General features: G+C 37.7%; 1 long non-coding RNA gene across 1 annotated transcript; it reads right to left on the reverse strand.

The window, feature by feature from the left end:
• Positions 1-22,141: 22,141 nt before the first annotated feature.
• On the reverse strand, positions 22,142-22,801 carry LOC120443165. Its single transcript, XR_005615203.1, has 3 exons — positions 22,746-22,801; positions 22,520-22,571; positions 22,142-22,168 (listed from the first exon to the last, which is right to left on the reverse strand). It is a non-coding gene; the product is annotated as an uncharacterized LOC120443165 (long non-coding RNA).
• Positions 22,802-23,314: the final 513 nt, after the last annotated feature.

Below are 23,314 nucleotides of genomic sequence, written 5' to 3' on the forward strand. Positions count from 1 at the left end.
CATGAACATTTTCACACTTCTCTCTTGTTTAAACACTCTCAAAGTTCAAACCTTTGTAGAAAAATAAGTCCAGTATTATAGAATGAAACCAAAGGCACCCGCGGTCGCCTTTGACGGTGCAAAACATTTCGTCAACATTGTTGTGTTTGTTGGGGAGAAAACTTCAGAGTCACACTGCTAGCGATCGAAGATTTATGTAAATTTGAGAAGCTGAATGCATTCTGTACTGTACAGGAGACACGGCACGAGATTGATTGACAATGGTCTACAGGCAATCGCAGGACGCAGGACACAATGCACTGTGTGTGTGTGTGTGTGTGTGTGTGTGTGTGTGTGTGTGTGTGTGTGTGTGTGTGTGTGTGTGTGTGTGTGTGTGTGTATATATATAAAAATTGCACACAAAAAGAATCCAATTAAAAAAAAAATAAATAAAAAAATCCACAAACAGCGAGGCCGCGAAAGGCGAACCGCGTTATAGCGAGGGACCACTGTACTCTAGTTTGGATTTTTTTGCAGTATTCTTTCTTTGTTGTGTAGGTGATTGAGGAGATTATTATATTTTTATAAATATGGCACACTGTGGTGTACCACATGTATATAAATACATGTGGTACACATCCATACTGTATGTAGTTTGTTTGACAGTGATTGTGCAATAATAGCAGCTCATCAAAAAATAATAAAAAATAGAAAGCCTTTTGTATCATTGTGTTTTTATTGTCTTTTATGAAATGTCTGTCATTCTACATGCAGTTTTTGAACATTTAAGGTAAATACATCATTGATCAATCATGTATGTCAATAATAGCCAGTGCAAAACCAATGGCACCCTTGCAGCATGCTCCAGTCAAGTCTTCTACTGAGGGCAAAATAAGTGGCTGAAAACATCAGCACAAGAGGCACAGCTCTTTAGCACAAGAGCAGCTGTAGTGGGAACAAATTCAAAACATGCCATCTCTCAAACGCTTGGTTACATTGTCGTCTGCATTCAAGTGGCGCCGTCCGTCACCCTGGCATTTTCACGCTCCGAGCCTTTATGACCACATCCATTCCCATGATCTCTCCTAACACATCAAACACAATATGAATTCTGTCTCCTTTTCTGCCTCGCTCCCTCCATGCGCCAAATGTTGCTGCCCCCGGTCACTCCAAGCTCATTTCATTATCGACAAGGCCATTTGTCTGCCAGGCAGATAGTCTGCTAGATTCGGATCTGTCAGATGTCAGGTAACAGCCTTCGAACAGGATTACTGTTTTTTTTTTTTTTCCACAGGTCTCTCACCAGAAAGCAGAGCTGTGTTTTGGCAGTAGCAATAACGCAGTGTCAGAAGAAATGCTTGTTGAAGCTGTAGAGTAAGGATCTTTCTCGGTGGGTGAGTGAACACACACAAACACAAAAAAAGGGCTAGAAAAGAAATGACTTAAAATTTATAATCAGGAAATAAATTATGAATATTGGCTTATTTACTGCAGTTTCTGAAAAGGAATTCAGCAGATTCATTAAATGCAGTCCTTTTTTACTTGTCTTTATAAGCTACATGCAGACTTGAATTTTGACTCACCTAAGGCCTTAATGTGAAGTGGGATCGATTACTGGTGTAAATACTTGTGACTTAGAGTTTTTGTCAAGCAGAAAACTACATGAAATTTTAAAATAATAAATATAAAAAGAAATGCCTTCGAAAGAGAATGTTAATATGGCTTTCCAACCTCTTTGTGAACAGTCAGTTGTCTATTAATCAATCGTCTTATATGTAGACTTCTGACTTTGATATGCCACAAACAGCTCGGCTGTATTGTGCTTTGGAAATGATCTTAAGTGTTATTCTTTTTCCATATTGTCCTCCTGCAAGAATTACAAGAACTCGTTCTTCTAATTCACTTGTAAACTACGCTCAGTCCTCCAAGGTCTGTAGTTCTATAGGTCTGTAGGTCTCCACTACTGTGTCCACATTGTGAGTGAACCTTAAACCTTGGCATTTATTAAGTACTCCTACACATGTACAAGTCATTAACAGGGAGGTATAATGTGAGTTCTGCAAGACCATCCACTCAATTCATCCTAATTCCAACCTCACCTTCAGTGTCTTTGCCCTCAGAAATATCTGAGCGCTACTCAGCAGCTCTTGAAAAGTTGCCAGGGCACTTGCTGGACAAAATGTCCTCAGTAAGCAGAAATTTAGACTCATTTCCATGAACCTAGTAATGTTTTTATACATGGATTTGCTGGTGGGGTTAAGTAGAATCAGGAAGCTTAGATTTATGTGAGAAGCCCGATCAGTCATTATAAATACCTTTAAAAAGCTTTTAAAGAAATATCTCTCAATTTGTGTAATTTAAACAGACGTCTGTGGAGCTTTATGCCAGAGGATGCTCCATGAAACTCTGCTTTTCCTTATATTACTTATTTCAACAGTGGATGCTCATTATAAATGGCCAATATTTATAGTTTTACTCTTGCATCTCTATTATGTCAATGAGAAGCGGTATCCTTAATGATGTCATCCTAGGCACACAGCTCTGGTTGAGAACACAGGAGTCCAGCCAACTGCTGATCCGATCTTTGAAATGCAAGCAGCTACCAGTAAAGGAAGCTTGAAAGGGCTCGTTTCAAACAGAAAATGAACTCACGAGCTGCAAGAAAGCCGAGTACAAGTTCAAAAGCATTATTTTGAACTGTAAATTATGGCACAAAAGGTCACCTTGAAAACTGTCTATAAAACAGTTTGAAACCATTTTATATTTATATTTCCAATATTCTGTGCCATCCAACATTCATGAACTGTTTATATGTCAGTATGATGGTATATTAAAAGTGCACATCCCATAAATCTTTCAGTGACTCAATACAGTATGATGAAAATTGATCCACAAGTATGGAAACTTCCAGCCTGTTGTCCCATTATTGGGCCAAAAACTTGAGAGCACTTTTTTGTGTTTTGCCATTTAGTGATTGTCAGCCGCATTGCATTTGTCTTGACATAAATGCGATGCATACTGTACTTTTTTGTTCAAAATGTAGAACTTGTGAATTGCAGGTGGCAGTGCCATGAAATCCTCTCTAAGATCAAAAGCAGTGCATAACGCTCGCAGAGCAGAAGCCGCTAAGTGTTACTTTTGTGCACCCGACTGTTGTATGTGTCTCCTGTCAACCGGCACCCGAATTTTTAACAAGGCAGATTTGTCAGAGAAAACTTTTTCTGACACGTTTTTCACAAAGGTTAGCTTTGGTTTATGCGGCATCAAATGAGTCCGCCTTATGAAAGAAATACAAAATGAAAGCATCAGGACTACCTGTCATTGTCAGATGTGTTGCATTAAATATTCAACAATCTGCCTGTTTGTTTTTCTCCGTTTGATGTTTGCTGAAGTGTAGTAACACATCTGTTTGACAGGAAGTGAATGAATGAACACTGACTGACAGAGGGTAGAATAAATGCAGTGATTCCTTTAAGCGTAATGCTTTTCAAACAGCCTCAACCTTTCCTTTACTGACAGACAGTATGTGGTGATTCTTATAAAACAAACAGGCAGCAGACAATACTGAAGTTACACCTAAATACAGAAAGCCATTAAGAGTCTTAAACTGATCTTCTTAGCTTCAGCGAAATATGTATTTTTAGACAATTGTTACAAATTATTCATTTGTAAAAGTCAGAATTTAGTAAAACGTTCCCATTGCTGTTTTCTTCACAACAATTTTTTTTTATTTCAACCTCCATTCAGTGGAGTTAAAGGGACAGCCTTTGTTTCTTACCTGAGCATGTAGTAAGATGAAGGCAAACAACACAGTGGCACAAACTGTAAATAAACAACAGCAGGTAGCAGCATACTACATCTTAAATACTGACATATTTGGCTTTTAAAGTTCACCCTAGACAATGAATGTCAGTGACAGGGAACCTTCTCATATGGTTTCAACTATCACGCCTGTATTTTAAACCTTCACTACAGAGAACATAATCATGCGACCCTGCCTTCAGTATCTTTGATTAGCGGCTAATTTGCTGGCACCTCAGGTATGAGCATAAAGGAACAACATGCAAAATAACCATCAAAATATTAAACCCTAAAAACTGGACAACTCCAGATTATGACAAAGTTTTAATTATTCAAACACATCACTGACAATCAGAGATGGGCAGTAATGTGCTATTGTAATCCGATTACTTTTTTCAAGTAATGAGTAAAGTAAGGGATTACTATAGAAAGCAAGTAATTAGATTACTTTCCCGTAAGCATGCTACGTTACTAAACTGTGATTTTGTTCGCGAGAGTGTCTCATGACAGTGACGTACAACCGTACGATGTCAGTGGCAGCACCAGACGTGTGTAGATCAACAATGGCTAATACGGAGTGCGGGAGAGAGCACGACCGTGCAGCATTTAAAGTGTGGAAGTACTGACATTACTTTGAGTTTGATTCTGTAAAAAGTGACAAAAACCATTAGTGCCCGCTGTACACTCTGCGTGGGAAGAAAATGTCTTTCTACAGCAAAAAATTAAACTTCAAATCTGAGCAAGCACCTATCACGCCGCCACGGGAATGTGAAATTCATAGAGACACCCCCGGATCCCCCCACTGACATGACCGCTGCAGCACCGGGCAAACCTCCAGCAGCCCCACTCCTGCTAAACAGGTGAGCACCAGGACTTAGTGCTGCTGAATCTTTCATGTTATTTATTTTTTGCTGTTTTATTTGCATCGATTTGAAAGAGTGAGTGTAAACACAAAAAAATATTTTATTTTATATGCTGGAAAATGCAGAAGTAGGTTTAAATGTTAAACAAATTTCTTCAAGTCAAAGAATGTTGCATATAATTTAATTTTTGCTTGATGCATAAAGTTAAAAGATTAAAACTAATAAAACAAGTTTAAAAAAGAGACTTTTTCATTTGATTCATTTTTATATGATGGGTTATGCAGAGAAAATAGAATTGGGCTGAAAGGTCTATTGCTTTATTACATATTCAGGTTGTGTATCATGCTTTTAAAAAGTAACTAAGTAATAAACTAATTAATTACTTTTGAAAATAAGTAATCAGTAAAGTAACTGGATTACTTTCTTATAGAAGTAATCAGTAATTAGTAACTAATTACTATTCTCAAGAAGATGGAACAACACCTTTCACAATGGCTATTTAATAACTGGGCTGGCCTTATGAAAGTCCCATTATTTAATAGCCACACCTCATATACTGAAAGTGACAAGCTGAAGGGCAAAGCAATCTGAGCTGCTGCTTTCCAGCTGCTAGTGTTGAGACTATAGAGCAGAATTTTTATTGCTTCAGTCCAACGCCAAAGATCATTCGGCTTGGAGATTACTATGTTATGTTGTGGTATGTAAATGTACCATACACTGTTGAATAGCAACCCTGAGTACCTTGACCACACAGGCTTCTTCAAAGGTAACCATTTTAATAATCTTAAATGAAATGCATAGACTATAAACTGAATTGTAACCACCTCGGTGCTCGGGAGATAAGAGAGTGATGGACAGAGGTGATATGCCAACTGACTGACTGTTATTCCTGAACAACTGCTGGCAGAGATAAACTCCATCTTAGCTTTTAATAACATTTAAGGATGATGACACTTTTATTTTTATTGCTATTTTTTTATATTACTGTTATTAAGCTTTTTATAACATATTATTTCTGTTTTCCAAAAACAAACCAATAAACAGACATATTTTTGACTGTACCAGTCTTCACTGAAATGTATATTTGTACTAAAATATACATCAATTAGACTCGGAATATGAGTGCATCATTAGGTATCCAATCATTCCAGAGGGACAACCTGCTAGACGCTATTTGTTAGCTAACAAGTCACTAACATTTTCTGTCTTATAGTAGATGTTGAGCAGATAGTGTAATCTCTCTAAGTTTAGCTTTTCACTGAAAACGATACTCAGTGATGCTAAAAGAAAGTTGTTTGCAGCAATGTCCTCTCTCTCACTTTGCTATTAAAGCCGGTTAAGGTTCGCCAGAAACTTAGCACCACCTCTTTGGCCAAATGTGGTCACTGCTGCAAGAAACAAGGCAACGATGTAGTAAATATGTGAGGTCACAATGGCTATGTGCATCTTTTATACACAGTCTATAAATGAGATCTGCAAGAATGTGCTAAAATCAGTTAAACTGTGGGCTTATAAAATATGAACGATCTGGTGGTTGTAACTTAATGTGGGTGGTCTATATCATTACACAGAGGCACACAGGCATTTGCATCAGTGTTAATGGACAACATGAATTAGAGTAGCTTTACATCGGTGTAGGTGTGGGAAGGTGTAAAAGCTAGTTTTCCTTTAGAGTAAAATAACAATTTACACTCTTATGCTTAACCAAGAAAGGACACTACAAGACAAAACAAAGGTAAAGTAAATCCAAGTTGTTACCTCACCTTACTGAATTATCGTCTCTCTACTGAGAAGCATAGAGGTCACATCTCTGTGTTCTTTTTGTTGGCTGCTTCACCTCTTCCTGATGTCTCTGCCTATTCTCTTTCTGCAGGATGTGGAATCTCTTCCTACTTAATTACAGATGCCAATGCCTGCAAAGTAGAGGAACTCAGCCAAGAGTCATAAATACAGCGGGGCACAGTCAGGGTACTTTAATAATGATATATGTGGACAAACCACAAACATCAAGAATACACATTAATCTCCTGTCTTTTTCAGAGACGTAAAAATACCATCAAACCAAATGAGTTATGGTCAAAAGTCCTTGTATGCCATTAGAATAATTCCTCACAACTATACATGCTCACCCACACACACACACACACACACACACACACACACACACACACACACACACACACACACACACATACGTGTTTTCGTGAAATATCAGGACCTATGACAAAAATGTGACAAATGGGAACGTGCCTTTCTGAAGGTCCTAGAGGCATGGGAATCACACAAAGTTTGACCCATGCTTCCAGGAACACGCCCATCTGTTGAGATTTTGGCTAGGGTGAAATTTTGGTCAAACCTGAATTTAATGCTACTTGTGAGGACACTGTCAGGTTTATGTGACTTATGAGTACCATAAGGTCACACACTGATATTTCATGTTTAGGTGAATTGTGAAGCCCATGGAAACACATAATTTTCAAGTATATATGACTTATAAGGACCAGGTAAGGGTAGGTTCTGTATTTTTAAGCTTGGCTCCTTTTGAGATTACAATATAATAGGCATGGATGCACAATAGTAATGCTCACCAGTCGGGTAACTTCTGACAGAAATATCAGACATTTATGTGTTAATAAAACAGTAAATATGAGCTGTGTAGAGAGAAAAAAAAGACATAGGTCAAATGTGGTCAGTCTACTTTTTAAGTCTTAATATTGTAATGCATTAATTCATTTTGTAGTGAATGTTCATGTCAATAAAAACGTGGAACATTATCTGCCTTTCTTATCATTTAATTGGAAAAAGCACCCAGCATAAACCACAGATTTATGAGTAAGAACAATGCAATACAGAAAACTACAATATTGACATAACTGTGGAAGCAACAAAGTATCTCTCTTGGTTGTTTCTTTTTTCCTTGCATCTTTCTTTTAATGCAATGATCCTGTTGTGGATGTAGTACTTTATGGCAACCCAGTCTCTGCCTTTACGAGCTGCCGGCTCTGCTTGGAAGCAGCAGTCACATTCCTTTTACCTGGTACTTTGCAGCAACCTTTACTTCATCATTTGTCCACTTGCTTCTCACCTTCCCAGCTGTCATAAATGGAAACAAAAGAAAATATCTTAATGTGAATGCAAGAAAAGATAGAAAATATTCTAGTTTATAGTTTATAATGTGAATACAAAATGTTCTTAAACCTTGCTTTCTACTGGAGCACTTTAAAGGAGCAATGTAACACAAACTAGAGTTGTTGGTTCTACCAATTGAGAAAGGCTACAAAAACACATTCATGTCCTTCACAGCTTAAAACAATATGAGGACAATGTAACACAAAAACACAAAAATATCAAATTTAGTAGGAATAAATATCAAGCTGATGCTTTAAAGGAAAGTTAGAACTAACAAATGGTACGCCAATTTCTTTCTCCTAAGATCTTCACAAAGAAGTAAAGCTAATGTTGATTTTGGGAAACTTTGACTCAAACTGATTGTTTTAATACAATCAAAGTGCATTTAATTTATGCACTAGGCCCAACTGACACATAAACTTGATTACTAAATACAAAAACATGATGTGTAACCTGTTGGAAGAATGAAGTGGGTATGTCACTCACCAATTGGTCTGTATGAGGCTGAGACAGGACCTCAGCACTTGGTGTCTGCAACAAAAGACAACAATATAACGTCAGAAACATTCTCTAGTATAAATCCCGACTAGATGATCAACTACAGATCATATTTGTAGCAGTGAACATTATTCACAGAAGGATCCGACTTCCTTATACAAGATTCTATAGAAACTTAACACTGTACAGTTCTGCTACCAACAATATGAGGACAGTGTAACACACACTAGAGTTGTTGGTCCAACCACATGAGGAAGGCAACTGAAACACACTCATGTCCTTCACAGCTTAAAACAATATGAGGACATTGTAACACACACTACAATCACTGGTCCTACCATATGAGGACTTCTTCTTAAACACACTCATGTCCTTCACAGCTTAAAACAATATGAGGACAGTGTAACACACACACTACAATCACTGGTCCTACCACATGAGGACTTCTACTTAAACACACTCATGTCCTTCACAGCTTAAAACAATATGAGGACATGACGACTGAACACATGTAGAGTTCATGTTCCTGACTTCTAACTTCTCCTGCTGTTGTCAATAAAAGCTCTAAACCCAACACTGATGTAAAGCCATCTATTTCCCCAGAAATTAAATCATGTAAACTGATCAGCGGGAGGTTAAATGGACAAAAAAACATGTGTAAAAGGACAAAAATATCAAATGTAGTCAGAATAAAGATCAAGCTGATGCTTTAAGGGTAAGTTTGGACTAACAAATGGTATAGACCAGGGTGCCCAATCCCAGTCCTCGAGAGCTACTGCCCTGCAGCTTTTAGATGCGTCCTTGTTCGAGCACACCTGAATCAAATGAATGGCTCGTTATCAGGCCTTTGCCAGACTTGATGGCATGCCGAATTGGTAATCCAACTATTTGATTCAGCTGTGTTGGAGTAGGGATGCATCTAAAAGCTGCAGGACAGTAGCTCTCGAGGACTGGGATTGGGCACCCTGGTATAGACAATTACTTTCTCCTAATGCTAATGTTGATTTTGGTTAACTTTGACTGAAACTGATTGTTTTAATACAATTAAAGTACATTTCATTTATGCACTAGGCCCATCTGACACATATACTTGATACCAAATACAAAAATATGATGTGTAACCTGTTGGAAGAATGAAGTGGGTAAGTCACTCACCGATTGGTCTGTATGAGGCTGAGACAGGACCTCAGCACTTGGTGTCTGCAACAAAAGACAACAATATAACGTCAGAAACATTCTCTAGTATAAATCCCGACTAGATGATCAACTACAGATCATATTTGTAGCAGTGAACATTATTACAGAAGGATCCGACTTCCTTATACCAGATTCTAAAGAAACTTAACACTGTACAGTTCTGCTACCAACAATATGAGGACAGTGTAACACACACTAGAGTTGTTGGTCCAACCACATGAAGAAGGCAACTGAAACACACTCATGTCCTTCACAGCTTAAAACAATATGAGGACAGTGTAACACACACTACAATCACTGGTCCTACCATATGAGGACTTCTACTTAAACACACTCATGTCCTTCACAGCTTAAAACAATATGAGGACATTGTAACACACACTACAATCACTGGTCCTACCATATGAGGACTTCTTCTTAAACACACTCATGTCCTTCACAGCTTAAAACAATATGAGGACATGACGACTGAACACATGTAGAGTTCATGTTCCTGACTTCTAACTTCTCCTGCTGTTGTCAATAAAAGCTCTAAACCCAACACTGATGTAAAGCCATCTATTTCCCCAGAAATTAAATCATGTAAACTGATCAGCGGGAGGTTAAATGGACAAAAACGTGTAAAAGGACAAAAATATCAAATGTAGTCAGAATAAAGATCAAGCTGATGCTTTAAGGAAAGTTTGGACTAACAAATGGTATAGACAATTGCTTTCTCCTAATACTAATGTTGATTTTGGTTAACTTTGACTCAAACTGATTGTTTTAATACAATTAAAGTGCATTTCATTTATGCACTAGGCCCATCTGACACATATACTTGATACCAAATACAAAAACATGATGTGTAACCTGTTGGAAGAATGAAGTGGGTAAGTCACTCACCGATTGGTCTGTATGAGGCTGAGACAGGACCTCAGCACTTGGTGTCTGCAACAAAAGACAACAATATAACGTCAGAAACATTCTCTAGTATAAATCCCAACTAGATGATCAACTACAGATCATATTTGTAGCAGTGAACATTATTACAGAAGGATCCGACTTCCTTATACCAGATTCTAAAGAAACTTAACACTGTACAGTTCTGCTACCAACAATATGAGGACAGTGTAACACACACTAGAGTTGTTGGTCCAACCACATGAAGAAGGCAACTGAAACACACTCATGTCCTCACAGCTTAAAACAATATGAGGACAGTGTAACACACACTACAATCACTGGTCCTACCATATGAGGACTTCTACTTAAACACACTCATGTCCTTCACAGCTTAAAACAATATGAGGACATGACGACTGAACACATGTAGAGTTCATGTTCCTGACTTCTAACTTCTCCTGCTGTTGTCAATAAAAGCTCTAAACCCAACACTGATGTAAAGCCATCTATTTCCCCAGAAATTAAATCATGTAAACTGATCAGCGGGAGGTTAAATGGACAAAAACATGTGTAAAAGGACAAAAATATCAAATGTAGTCAGAATAAAGATCACGCTGATGCTTTAAAGGAAAGTTTGGACTAACAAATGGTATAGACAATTACTTTCTCCTAATGCTAATGTTGATTTTGGTTAACTTTGACTGAAACTGATTGTTTTAATACAATCAAAGTGCATTTCATTTATGCACTAGGCCCAACTGGCACATATACTTGATACCAAATACAAAAAACATGATGTGTAACCTGTTGGAAGAATGAAGTGGGTATGTCACTCACCAATTGGTCTGTATGAGGCTGAGACAGGACCTCAGCACTTGGTGTCTGCAACAAAAGACAACAATATAACGTCAGAAACATTCTCTAGGATAAATCCCGACTAGATAATTAACTACAGATCATATTTGTAGCAGTGAACATTATTACAGAAGGATCCGACTTCCTTATACCAGATTCTAAAGAAACTTAACACTGTACAGTTCTGCTACCAACAATATGAGGACAGTGTAACACACACTAGAGTTGTTGGTCCAACCATATGAGGAGAAGGCAACTGAAACACACTCATGTCCTTCACAGCTTAAAACAATATGAGGACATGACGACTGACACATGTAGAGTTCATGTTCCTGACTTCTAACTTCTCCTGCTGTTGTCAATAAAAGCTCTAAACCCAACACTGATGTAAAGCCATCTATTTCCCCAGAAATTAAATCATGTAAACTGATCAGCAGGAGGTTAAATGGACAAAAACATGTGTAAAAGGACAAAAATATCAAATGTAGTCAGAATAAAGATCACGCTGATGCTTTAAGGGAAAGTTTGGACTAACAAATGGTATAGACAATTACTTTCTCCTAATGCTAATGTTGATTTTGGTTAACTTTGACTGAAACTGATTGTTTTAATACAATTAAAGTGCATTTCATTTATGCACTAGGCCCATCTGACACATATACTTGATACCAAATACAAAAACATGATGTGTAACCTGTTGGAAGAATGAAGTGGGTAAGTCACTCACCGATTGGTCTGTATGAGGCTGAGACAGGACCTCAGCACTTGGTGTCTGCAACAAAAGACAATATAACGTCAGAAACATTCTCTAGTATAAATCCCGACTAGATGATCAACTACAGATCATATTTGTAGCAGTGAACATTATTCACAGAAGGATCTGACTTCCTTATACCAGATTCTATAGAAACTTAACACTGTACATGAAGAAGGCAACATGTTCTGCTACACACAATATGAGGACAGTGTAACACACACTAGAGTTGTTGGTCCAACCACATGAAGAAGGCAACTGAAACACACTCATGTCCTTCACAGCTTAAAACAATATGAGGACATGACGACTGAACACATGTAGAGTTCATGTTCCTGACTTCTAACTTCTCCTGCTGTTGTCAATAAAAGCTCTAAACCCAACACTGATGTAAAGCCATCTATTTCCCCAGAAATTAAATCATGTAAACTGATCAGCGGGAGGTTAAATGGACAAAAACATGTGTAAAAGGACAAAAATATCAAATGTAGTCAGAATAAAGATCACGCTGATGCTTAAAGGGAAAGTTTGGACTAACAAATGGTATAGACAATTACTTTCTCCTAATGCTAATGTTGATTTTGGTTAACTTTGACTGAAACTGATTGTTTTAATACAATTAAAGTGCATTTAATTTATGCACTAGGCCCATCTGACACATATACTTGATACCAAATACAAAAACATGATGTGTAACCTGTTGGAAGAATGAAGTGGGTAAGTCACTCACCGATTGGTCTGTATGAGGCTGAGACAGGACCTCAGCACTTGGTGTCTGCAACAAAAGACAACAATATAACGTCAGAAACATTCTCTAGTATAAATCCCGACTAGATGATCAACTACAGATCATATTTGTAGCAGTGAACATTATTACAGAAGGATCCGACTTCCTTATACCAGATTCTAAAGAAACTTAACACTGTACAGTTCTGCTACCAACAATATGAGGACAGTGTAACACACACTAGAGTTGTTGGTCCAACCACATGAGGAAGGCAACTGAAACACACTCATGTCCTTCACAGCTTAAAACAATATGAGGACAGTGTAACACACACTACAATCACTGGTCCTACCATATGAGGACTTCTTCTTAAACACACTCATGTCCTTCACAGCTTAAAACAATATGAGGACATGACGTGAACACATGTAGAGTTCATGTTCCTGACTTCTAACTTCTTCTGCTGTTGTCAATAAAAGCTCCAAACCCAACACTGATTTAAAGGCATCTATTTCCCCAGAAATTAAATCATGTAAACTGATCAGCGGGAGGTTAAATGGACAAAAACATGTGTGTGTAAAGGACAAAAATATCAAATGTAGTCAGAATAAAGATCACGCTGATGCTTTAAGGAAAGTTTGGACTAACAAATGGTATAGACCAGGGGTGCCCAATCCCAGTCCTCGAGAGCTACTGCCCTGCAGCTTTTAGATGCGTCCTTGTTGAGCACACCTGAATCAAATGAATGGCTCGTTATCAGGCCTTTGCCAGACTTGATGGCATGCGGTGGTAATCCAACTATTTGATTCAGCTGTGTTGGAGTAGGGATGCATCTAAAAGCTGCAGGACAGTAGCTCTCGAGGACTGGGATTGGACACCTAATATAGACAATTACTTTCTCCTAATGCTAATGTTGATTTTGGTTAACTTTGACTGAAACTGATTGTTTTAATACAATTAAAGTACATTTCATTTATGCACTAGGCCCATCTGACACATATACTTGATACCAAATACAAAAATATGATGTGTAACCTGTTGGAAGAATGAAGTGGGTAAGTCACTCACCGATTGGTCTGTATGAGGCTGAGACAGGACCTCAGCACTTGGTGTCTGCAACAAAAGACAACAATATAACGTCAGAAACATTCTCTAGTATAAATCCCGACTAGATGATCAACTACAGATCATATTTGTAGCAGTGAACATTATTACAGAAGGATCCGACTTCCTTATACCAGATTCTAAAGAAACTTAACACTGTACAGTTCTGCTACCAACAATATGAGGACAGTGTAACACACACTAGAGTTGTTGGTCCAACCACATGAAGAAGGCAACTGAAACACACTCATGTCCTTCACAGCTTAAAACAATATGAGGACAGTGTAACACACACTACAATCACTGGTCCTACCATATGAGGACTTCTACTTAAACACACTCATGTCCTTCACAGCTTAAAACAATATGAGGACATTGTAACACACACTACAATCACTGGTCCTACCATATGAGGACTTCTTCTTAAACACACTCATGTCCTTCACAGCTTAAAACAATATGAGGACATGACGACTGAACACATGTAGAGTTCATGTTCCTGACTTCTAACTTCTCCTGCTGTTGTCAATAAAAGCTCTAAACCCAACACTGATGTAAAGCCATCTATTTCCCCAGAAATTAAATCATGTAAACTGATCAGCGGGAGGTTAAATGGACAAAAACACGTGTAAAAGGACAAAAATATCAAATGTAGTCAGAATAAAGATCAAGCTGATGCTTTAAGGGAAAGTTTGGACTAACAAATGGTATAGACAATTACTTTCTCCTAATACTAATGTTGATTTTGGTTAACTTTGACTCAAACTGATTGTATTAAAACAATCAAAGTGCATTTCATTTATGCACTAGGCCCAACTGGCACATATACTTGATACCAAATACAAAAACATGATGTGTAACCTGTTGGAAGAATGAAGTGGGTATGTCACTCACCGATTGGTCTGTATGAGGCTGAGACAGGACCTCAGCACTTGGTGTCTGCAACAAAAGACAACAATATAACGTCAGAAACATTCTCTAGTATAAATCCCAACTAGATGATCAACTACAGATCATATTTGTAGCAGTGAACATTATTACAGAAGGATCCGACTTCCTTATACCAGATTCTAAAGAAACTTAACACTGTACAGTTCTGCTACCAACAATATGAGGACAGTGTAACACACACTAGAGTTGTTGGTCCAACCACATGAAGAAGGCAACTGAAACACACTCATGTCCTTCACAGCTTAAAACAATATGAGGACAGTGTAACACACACTACAATCACTGGTCCTACCATATGAGGACTTCTACTTAAACACACTCATGTCCTTCACAGCTTAAAACAATATGAGGACATGACGACTGAACACATGTAGAGTTCATGTTCCTGACTTCTAACTTCTCCTGCTGTTGTCAATAAAAGCTCTAAACCCAACACTGATGTAAAGCCATCTATTTCCCCAGAAATTAAATCATGTAAACTGATCAGCGGGAGGTTAAATGGACAAAAACATGTGTAAAAGGACAAAAATATCAAATGTAGTCAGAATAAAGATCACGCTGATGCTTTAAGGAAAGTTTGGACTAACAAATGGTATAGACAATTACTTTCTCCTAATGCTAATGTTGATTTTGGTTAACTTTGACTGAAACTGATTGTTTTAATACAATCAAAGTGCATTTCATTTATGCACTAGGCCCAACTGACACATATACTTGATACCAAATACAAAAACATGATGTGTAACCTGTTGGAAGAATGAAGTGGGTATGTCACTCACCAATTGGTCTGTATGAGGCTGAGACAGGACCTCAGCACTTGGTGTCTGCAACAAAAGACAACAATATAACGTCAGAAACATTCTCTAGGATAAATCCCGACTAGATAATTAACTACAGATCATATTTGTAGCAGTGAACATTATTACAGAAGGATCTGACTTCCTTATACCAGATTCTAAAGAAACTTAACACTGTACAGTTCTGCTACCAACAATATGAGGACAGTGTAACACACACTACAATCACTGGTCCTACCATATGATGGACTTCTACTTAAACACACTCATGTCCTTCACAGCTTAAAACAATATGAGGACATGACGACTGAACACATGTAGAGTTCATGTTCCTGACTTCTAACTTCTCCTGCTGTTGTCAATAAAAGCTCTAAACCCAACACTGATGTAAAGCCATCTATTTCCCCAGAAATTAAATCATGTAAACTGATCAGCGGGAGGTTAAATGGACAAAAAAGCGTGTAAAAGGACAAAAAATATCAAATGTAGTCAGAATAAAGATCAAGCTGATGCTTAAAGGAAAGTTTGGACTAACAAATGGTATGAACAATTACTTTCTCCTAATGCTAATGTTGATTTTGGTTAACTTTGACTGAAACTGATTGTTTTAATACAATTAAAGTGCATTTCATTTATGCACTAGGCCCATCTGACACATATACTTGATACCAAATACAAAAATATGATGTGTAACCTGTTGGAAGAATGAAGTGGGTAAGTCACTCACCGATTGGTCTGTATGAGGCTGAGACAGGACCTCAGCACTTGGTGTCTGCAACAAAGACAACAATATAACGTCAGAAACATTCTCTAGTATAAATCCCAACTAGATGATCAACTACAGATCATATTTGTAGCAGTGAACATTATTACAGAAGGATCCGACTTCCTTATACCAGATTCTAAAGAAACTTAACACTGTACAGTTCTGCTACCAACAATATGAGGACAGTGTAACACACACTAGAGTTGTTGGTCCAACCACATGAAGAAGGCAACTGAAACACACTCATGTCCTTCACAGCTTAAAACAATATGAGGACAGTGTAACACACACTACAATCACTGGTCCTACCATATGAGGACTTCTTCTTAAAACACTCATGTCCTTCACAGCTTAAAACAATATGAGGACATGACGACTGAACACATGTAGAGTTCATGTTCCTGACTTCTAACTTCTCCTGCTGTTGTCAATAAAAGCTCTAAACCCAACACTGATGTAAAGCCATCTATTTCCCCAGAAATTAAATCATGTAAACTGATCAGCGGGAGGTTAAATGGACAAAAACATGTGTAAAAGGACAAAAATATCAAATGTAGTCAGAATAAAGATCACGCTGATGCTTTAAAGGAAAGTTTGGACTAACAAATGGTATAGACAATTACTTTCTCCTAATACTAATGTTGATTTTGGTTAACTTTTGACTGAAACTGATTGTTTTAATACAATCAAAGTGCATTTCATTTATGCACTAGGCCCAACTGGCACATATACTTGATACCAAATACAAAAACATGATGTGTAACCTGTTGGAAGAATGAAGTGGGTATGTCACTCACCAATTGGTCTGTATGAGGCTGAGACAGGACCTCAGCACTTGGTGTCTGCAACAAAAGACAACAATATAACGTCAGAAACATTCTCTAGGATAAATCCCGACTAGATAATTAACTACAGATCATATTTGTAGCAGTGAACATTATTACAGAAGGATCCGACTTCCTTATACCAGATTCTAAAGAAACTTAACACTGTACAGTTCTGCTACCAACAATATGAGGAATATGAGGACAGTGTAACACACACTAGAGTTGTTGGTAACCAACCACATGGAAGATGAGGCAACTGAAACACACTCATGTCCTTCACAGCTTAAAACAATATGAGGACATGACGACTGAACACATGTAGAGTTCATGTTCCTGACTTCTAACTTCTCCTGCTGTTGTCAATAAAAGCTCTAAACCCAACACTGATGTAAAGCCATCTATTTCCCCAGAAATTAAATCATGTAAACTGATCAGCAGGAGGTTAAATGGACAAAAACATGTGTAAAAGGACAAAAATATCAAATGTAGTCAGAATAAAGATCACGCTGATGCTTAAAGGGAAAGTTTGGACTAACAAATGGTATAGACAATTACTTTCTCCTAATGCTAATGTTGATTTTGGTTAACTTTGACTGAAACTGATTGTTTTAATACAATTAAAGTGCATTTCATTTATGCACTAGGCCCATCTGACACATATACTTGATACCAAATACAAAAACATGATGTGTAACCTGTTGGAAGAATGAAGTGGGTAAGTCACTCACCGATTGGTCTGTATGAGGCTGAGACAGGACCTCAGCACTTGGTGTCTGCAACAAAAACAACAATATAACGTCAGAAACATTCTCTAGTATAAATCCCGACTAGATGATCAACTACAGATCATATTTGTAGCAGTGAACATTATTCACAGAAGGATCTGACTTCCTTATACCAGATTCTATAGAAACTTAACACTGTACAGTTCTGCTACCAACAATATGAGGACAGTGTAACACACACTACAGTTGTTGGTCCAACCACATGAAGACTTCACTTGAAACACACTCATGTCCTTCACAGCTTAAAACAATATGAGGACATGACGACTGAACACATGTAGAGTTCATGTTCCTGACTTCTAACTTCTCCTGCTGTTGTCAATAAAAGCTCTAAACCCAACACTGATGTAAAGCCATCTATTTCCCCAGAAATTAAATCATGTAAACTGATCAGCGGGAGGTTAAATGGACAAAAACATGTGTAAAAGGACAAAAATATCAAATGTAGTCAGAATAAAGATCAAGCTGATGCTTAAAGGGAAAGTTTGGACTAACAAATGGTATAGACAATTACTTTCTCCTAATGCTAATGTTGATTTTGGTTAACTTTGACTGAAACTGATTGTTTTAATACAATTAAAGTGCATTTAATTTATGCACTAGGCCCATCTGACACATATACTTGATACCAAATACAAAAACATGATGTGTAACCTGTTGGAAGAATGAAGTGGGTAAGTCACTCACCGATTGGTCTGTATGAGGCTGAGACAGGACCTCAGCACTTGGTGTCTGCAACAAAAGACAACAATATAACGTCAGAAACATTCTCTAGTATAAATCCCAACTAGATGATCAACTACAGATCATATTTGTAGCAGTGAACATTATTACAGAAGGATCCGACTTCCTTATACCAGATTCTAAAGAAACTTAACACTGTACAGTTCTGCTACCAACAATATGAGGACAGTGTAACACACACTAGAGTTGTTGGTCCAACCACATGAAGAAGGCAACTGAAACACACTCATGTCCTTCACAGCTTAAAACAATATGAGGACAGTGTAACACACACTACAATCACTGGTCCTACCATATGAGGACTTCTTCTTAAACACACTCATGTCCTTCACAGCTTAAAACAATATGAGGACATGACGACTGAACACATGTAGAGTTCATGTTCCTGACTTCTAACTTCTTCTGCTGTTGTCAATAAAAGCTCCAAACCCAACACTGATGTAAAGGCATCTATTTCCCCAGAAATTAAATCATGTAAACTGATCAGCGGGAGGTTAAATGGACAAAAACATGTGTAAAAGGACAAAAATATCAAATGTAGTCAGAATAAAGATCACGCTGATGCTTTAAGGAAAGTTTGGACTAACAAATGGTATAGACAATTACTTTCTCCTAATGCTAATGTTGATTTTGGTTAACTTTGACTGAAACTGATTGTTTTAATACAATCAAAGTGCATTTCATTTATGCACTAGGCCCATCTGACACATATACTTGATACCAAATACAAAAATATGATGTGTAACCTGTTGGAAGAATGAAGTGGGTAAGTCACTCACCGATTGGTCTGTATGAGGCTGAGACAGGACCTCAGCACTTGGTGTCTGCAACAAAAGACAACAATATAACGTCAGAAACATTCTCTAGGATAAATCCCGACTAGATAATTAACTACAGATCATATTTGTAGCAGTGAACATTATTACAGAAGGATCCGACTTCCTTATACCAGATTCTAAAGAAACTTAACACTGTACAGTTCTGCTACCAACAATATGAGGACAGTGTAACACACACTAGAGTTGTTGGTCCAACCACATGAAGAAGGCAACTGAAACACACTCATGTCCTTCACAGCTTAAAACAATATGAGGACATGACGACTGAACACATGTAGAGTTCATGTTCCTGACTTCTAACTTCTCCTGCTGTTGTCAATAAAAGCTCTAAACCCAACACTGATGTAAAGCCATCTATTTCCCAGAAATTAAATCATGTAAACTGATCAGCAGGAGGTTAAATGGACAAAAACATGTGTAAAAGGACAAAAATATCAAATGTAGTCAGAATAAAGATCAAGCTGATGCTTAAAAGGAAAGTTTGGACTAACAAATGGTATAGACAATTACTTTCTCCTAATGCTAATGTTGATTTTGGTTAACTTTGACTGAAACTGATTGTTTTAATACAATTAAAGTGCATTTCATTTATGCACTAGGCCCATCTGACACATATACTTGATACCAAATACAAAAACATGATGTGTAACCTGTTGGAAGAATGAAGTGGGTAAGTCACTCACCGATTGGTCTGTATGAGGCTGAGACAGGACCTCAGCACTTGGTGTCTGCAACAAAAGACAATATAACGTCAGAAACATTCTCTAGTATAAATCCCGACTAGATGATCAACTACAGATCATATTTGTAGCAGTGAACATTATTCACAGAAGGATCTGACTTCCTTATACCAGATTCTATAGAAACTTAACACTGTACAGTTCTGCTACACACAATATGAGGACAGTGTAACACACACTAGAGTTGTTGGTCCAACCACATGAAGAAGGCAACTGAAACACACTCATGTCCTTCACAGCTTAAAACAATATGAGGACATGACGACTGAACACATGTAGAGTTCATGTTCCTGACTTCTAACTTCTCCTGCTGTTGTCAATAAAAGCTCTAAACCCAACACTGATGTAAAGCCATCTATTTCCCCAGAAATTAAATCATGTAAACTGATCAGCGGGAGGTTAAATGGACAAAAACATGTGTAAAAGGACAAAAATATCAAATGTAGTCAGAATAAAGATCAAGCTGATGCTTAAAGGAAAGTTTGGACTAACAAATGGTATAGACAATTACTTTCTCCTAATGCTAATGTTGATTTTGGTTAACTTTGACTGAAACTGATTGTTTTAATACAATTAAAGTGCATTTCATTTATGCACTAGGCCCATCTGACACATATACTTGATACCAAATACAAAAACATGATGTGTAACCTGTTGGAAGAATGAAGTGGGTATGTCACTCACCGATTGGTCTGTATGAGGCTGAGACAGGACCTCAGCACTTGGTGTCTGCAACAAAAGACAACAATATAACGTCAGAAACATTCTCTAGTATAAATCCCGACTAGATGATCAACTACAGATCATATTTGTAGCAGTGAACATTATTACAGAAGGATCCGACTTCCTTATACCAGATTCTAAAGAAACTTAACACTGTACAGTTCTGCTACCAACAATATGAGGACAGTGTAACACACACTAGAGTTGTTGGTCCAACCACATGAGGAAGGCAACTGAAACACACTCATGTCCTTCACAGCTTAAAACAATATGAGGACAGTGTAACACACACTACAATCACTGGTCCTACCATATGAGGACTTCTTCTTAAACACACTCATGTCCTTCACAGCTTAAAACAATATGAGGACATGACGACTGAACACATGTAGAGTTCATGTTCCTGACTTCTAACTTCTTCTGCTGTTGTCAATAAAAGCTCCAAACCCAACACTGATTTAAAGGCATCTATTTCCCAGAAATTAAATCATGTAAACTGATCAGCGGGAGGTTAAATGGACAAAAACATGTAAAAGGACAAAAATATCAAATGTAGTCAGAATAAAGATCACGCTGATGCTTTACGGGAAAGTTTGGACTAACAAATGGTATAGACAATTACTTTCTCCTAATGCTAATGTTGATTTTGGTTAACTTTGACTGAAACTGATTGTTTTAATACAATTAAAGTGCATTTCATTTATGCACTAGGCCCATCTGACACATATACTTGATACCAAATACAAAAATATGATGTGTAACCTGTTGGAAGAATGAAGTGGGTAAGTATGAGGCTGAGACAGGACCTCAGCACTTGGTGTCTGCAACAAAAGACAACAATATAACGTCAGAAACATTCTCTAGTATAAATCCCGACTAGATAATTAACTACAGATCATATTTGTATCAGTGAACATTATTACAGAAGGATCCGACTTCCTTATACCAGATTCTAAAGAAACTTAACACTGTACAGTTCTGCTACCCACAATATGAGGACAGTGTAACACACACTAGAGTTGTTGATCCAACCACATGAGGAAGGCAACTGAAACACACTCATGTCCTTCACAGCTTAAAACAATATGAGGACAGTGTAACACACACTACAATCACTGGTCCTACCATATGAGGACTTCTACTTTCCTGTTGGAGGTTGAGACAGGATGGAAGGAGAGCAGGGAAGTAGCTGGCACAAATGATTCTATTGACACAACAGGTCAGTGAGATTAATGAACTGAACACAACAGACTCTTTCAAAATAAAACAGGAAAAATGGCATGAAAATACAAACGTTGTAATATACAACCCTAACATAAACTCCTTAAAACAATGTTAATAACGTTAAGCCAAACTCAACTAACCCGCCACTAAACATAAGAAACTCAAAAACCTTAGAATAACGTCAGAAACGCTGGGCCAGAGACCCAGACCCTATTGGTTTGTGCTAAATACGAAAACATTATTATTAACATTTAAATCCCCCAAACATATCTTGTGTTGAAAAAAAAAAATGTGTGTTGCAGTTAGCTACACTTAAAAAACTTAGACTGACTGTCTGTGCAGTTGAAGATGCAGAGCACGTGCAAGGCCACAGGTCCCTTTAACTCCAGTGGGAATTTAAAACAGTTAAATTAAACTTCTAATATCTATTGTTGAAGATAAATCTTAAGTAATTTTTAGCATTTATCATCATTCATCACACAGTTTGTTCAAATCGATTGTGTATTGTTTTAGTTCCGTTTAACTAGCGTTAATTAGCTTGTTAAACATACAACTACCTTGCTAAATGTGCGTCGAGTCATGGATATCAAAGGTAAATACATACGTCAAGACAAATCTCTGCTGAGTGCTGAAGGTCCCGGATGTGCAGTTCACTCAGAGCTCCGGCGAGTTTGTATCTTGCCGTGACCAGCAGCTCTTTGGTTGAGGCTTTCGAACAATCAGATGCAGCGTTACTCACTTGTTGTCCAATCACAGACGTCGTTCTATGCTCCACTGACGAAATGCCGCATCCTCTCACCAGCCACGGGCTCTCCTCGTCCATTTAACAACAAAAACACAGCAACACTCGCTGTATTTGAGGTAGGAACACTTGAGAAGTGTCACAGTGTTTTGCAAACTGCTGTTACAGTTAATTTCGTTCCGTTAATTTGTTTGGTTCCTATTCTTAAGTAACACTTAAATACACATGTGGTTAGCTTGCTGGTCTAGTTTAAGTTAGCATGGGCATGCTGTTCACTGATGGAGTAATGCCAAAATTGGCCTGATATTGTCAGTGTGTTATCATAAACATGTCCTAATTTGTCATGAAAAGAAGAGCAGTACCCCTAGACCCTCAAGTGAAAAT

This window comes from Oreochromis aureus, linkage group 12 (genome assembly GCF_013358895.1).
Source record: "Oreochromis aureus strain Israel breed Guangdong linkage group 12, ZZ_aureus, whole genome shotgun sequence".
Lineage (NCBI taxonomy): Eukaryota > Metazoa > Chordata > Actinopteri > Cichliformes > Cichlidae > Oreochromis > Oreochromis aureus.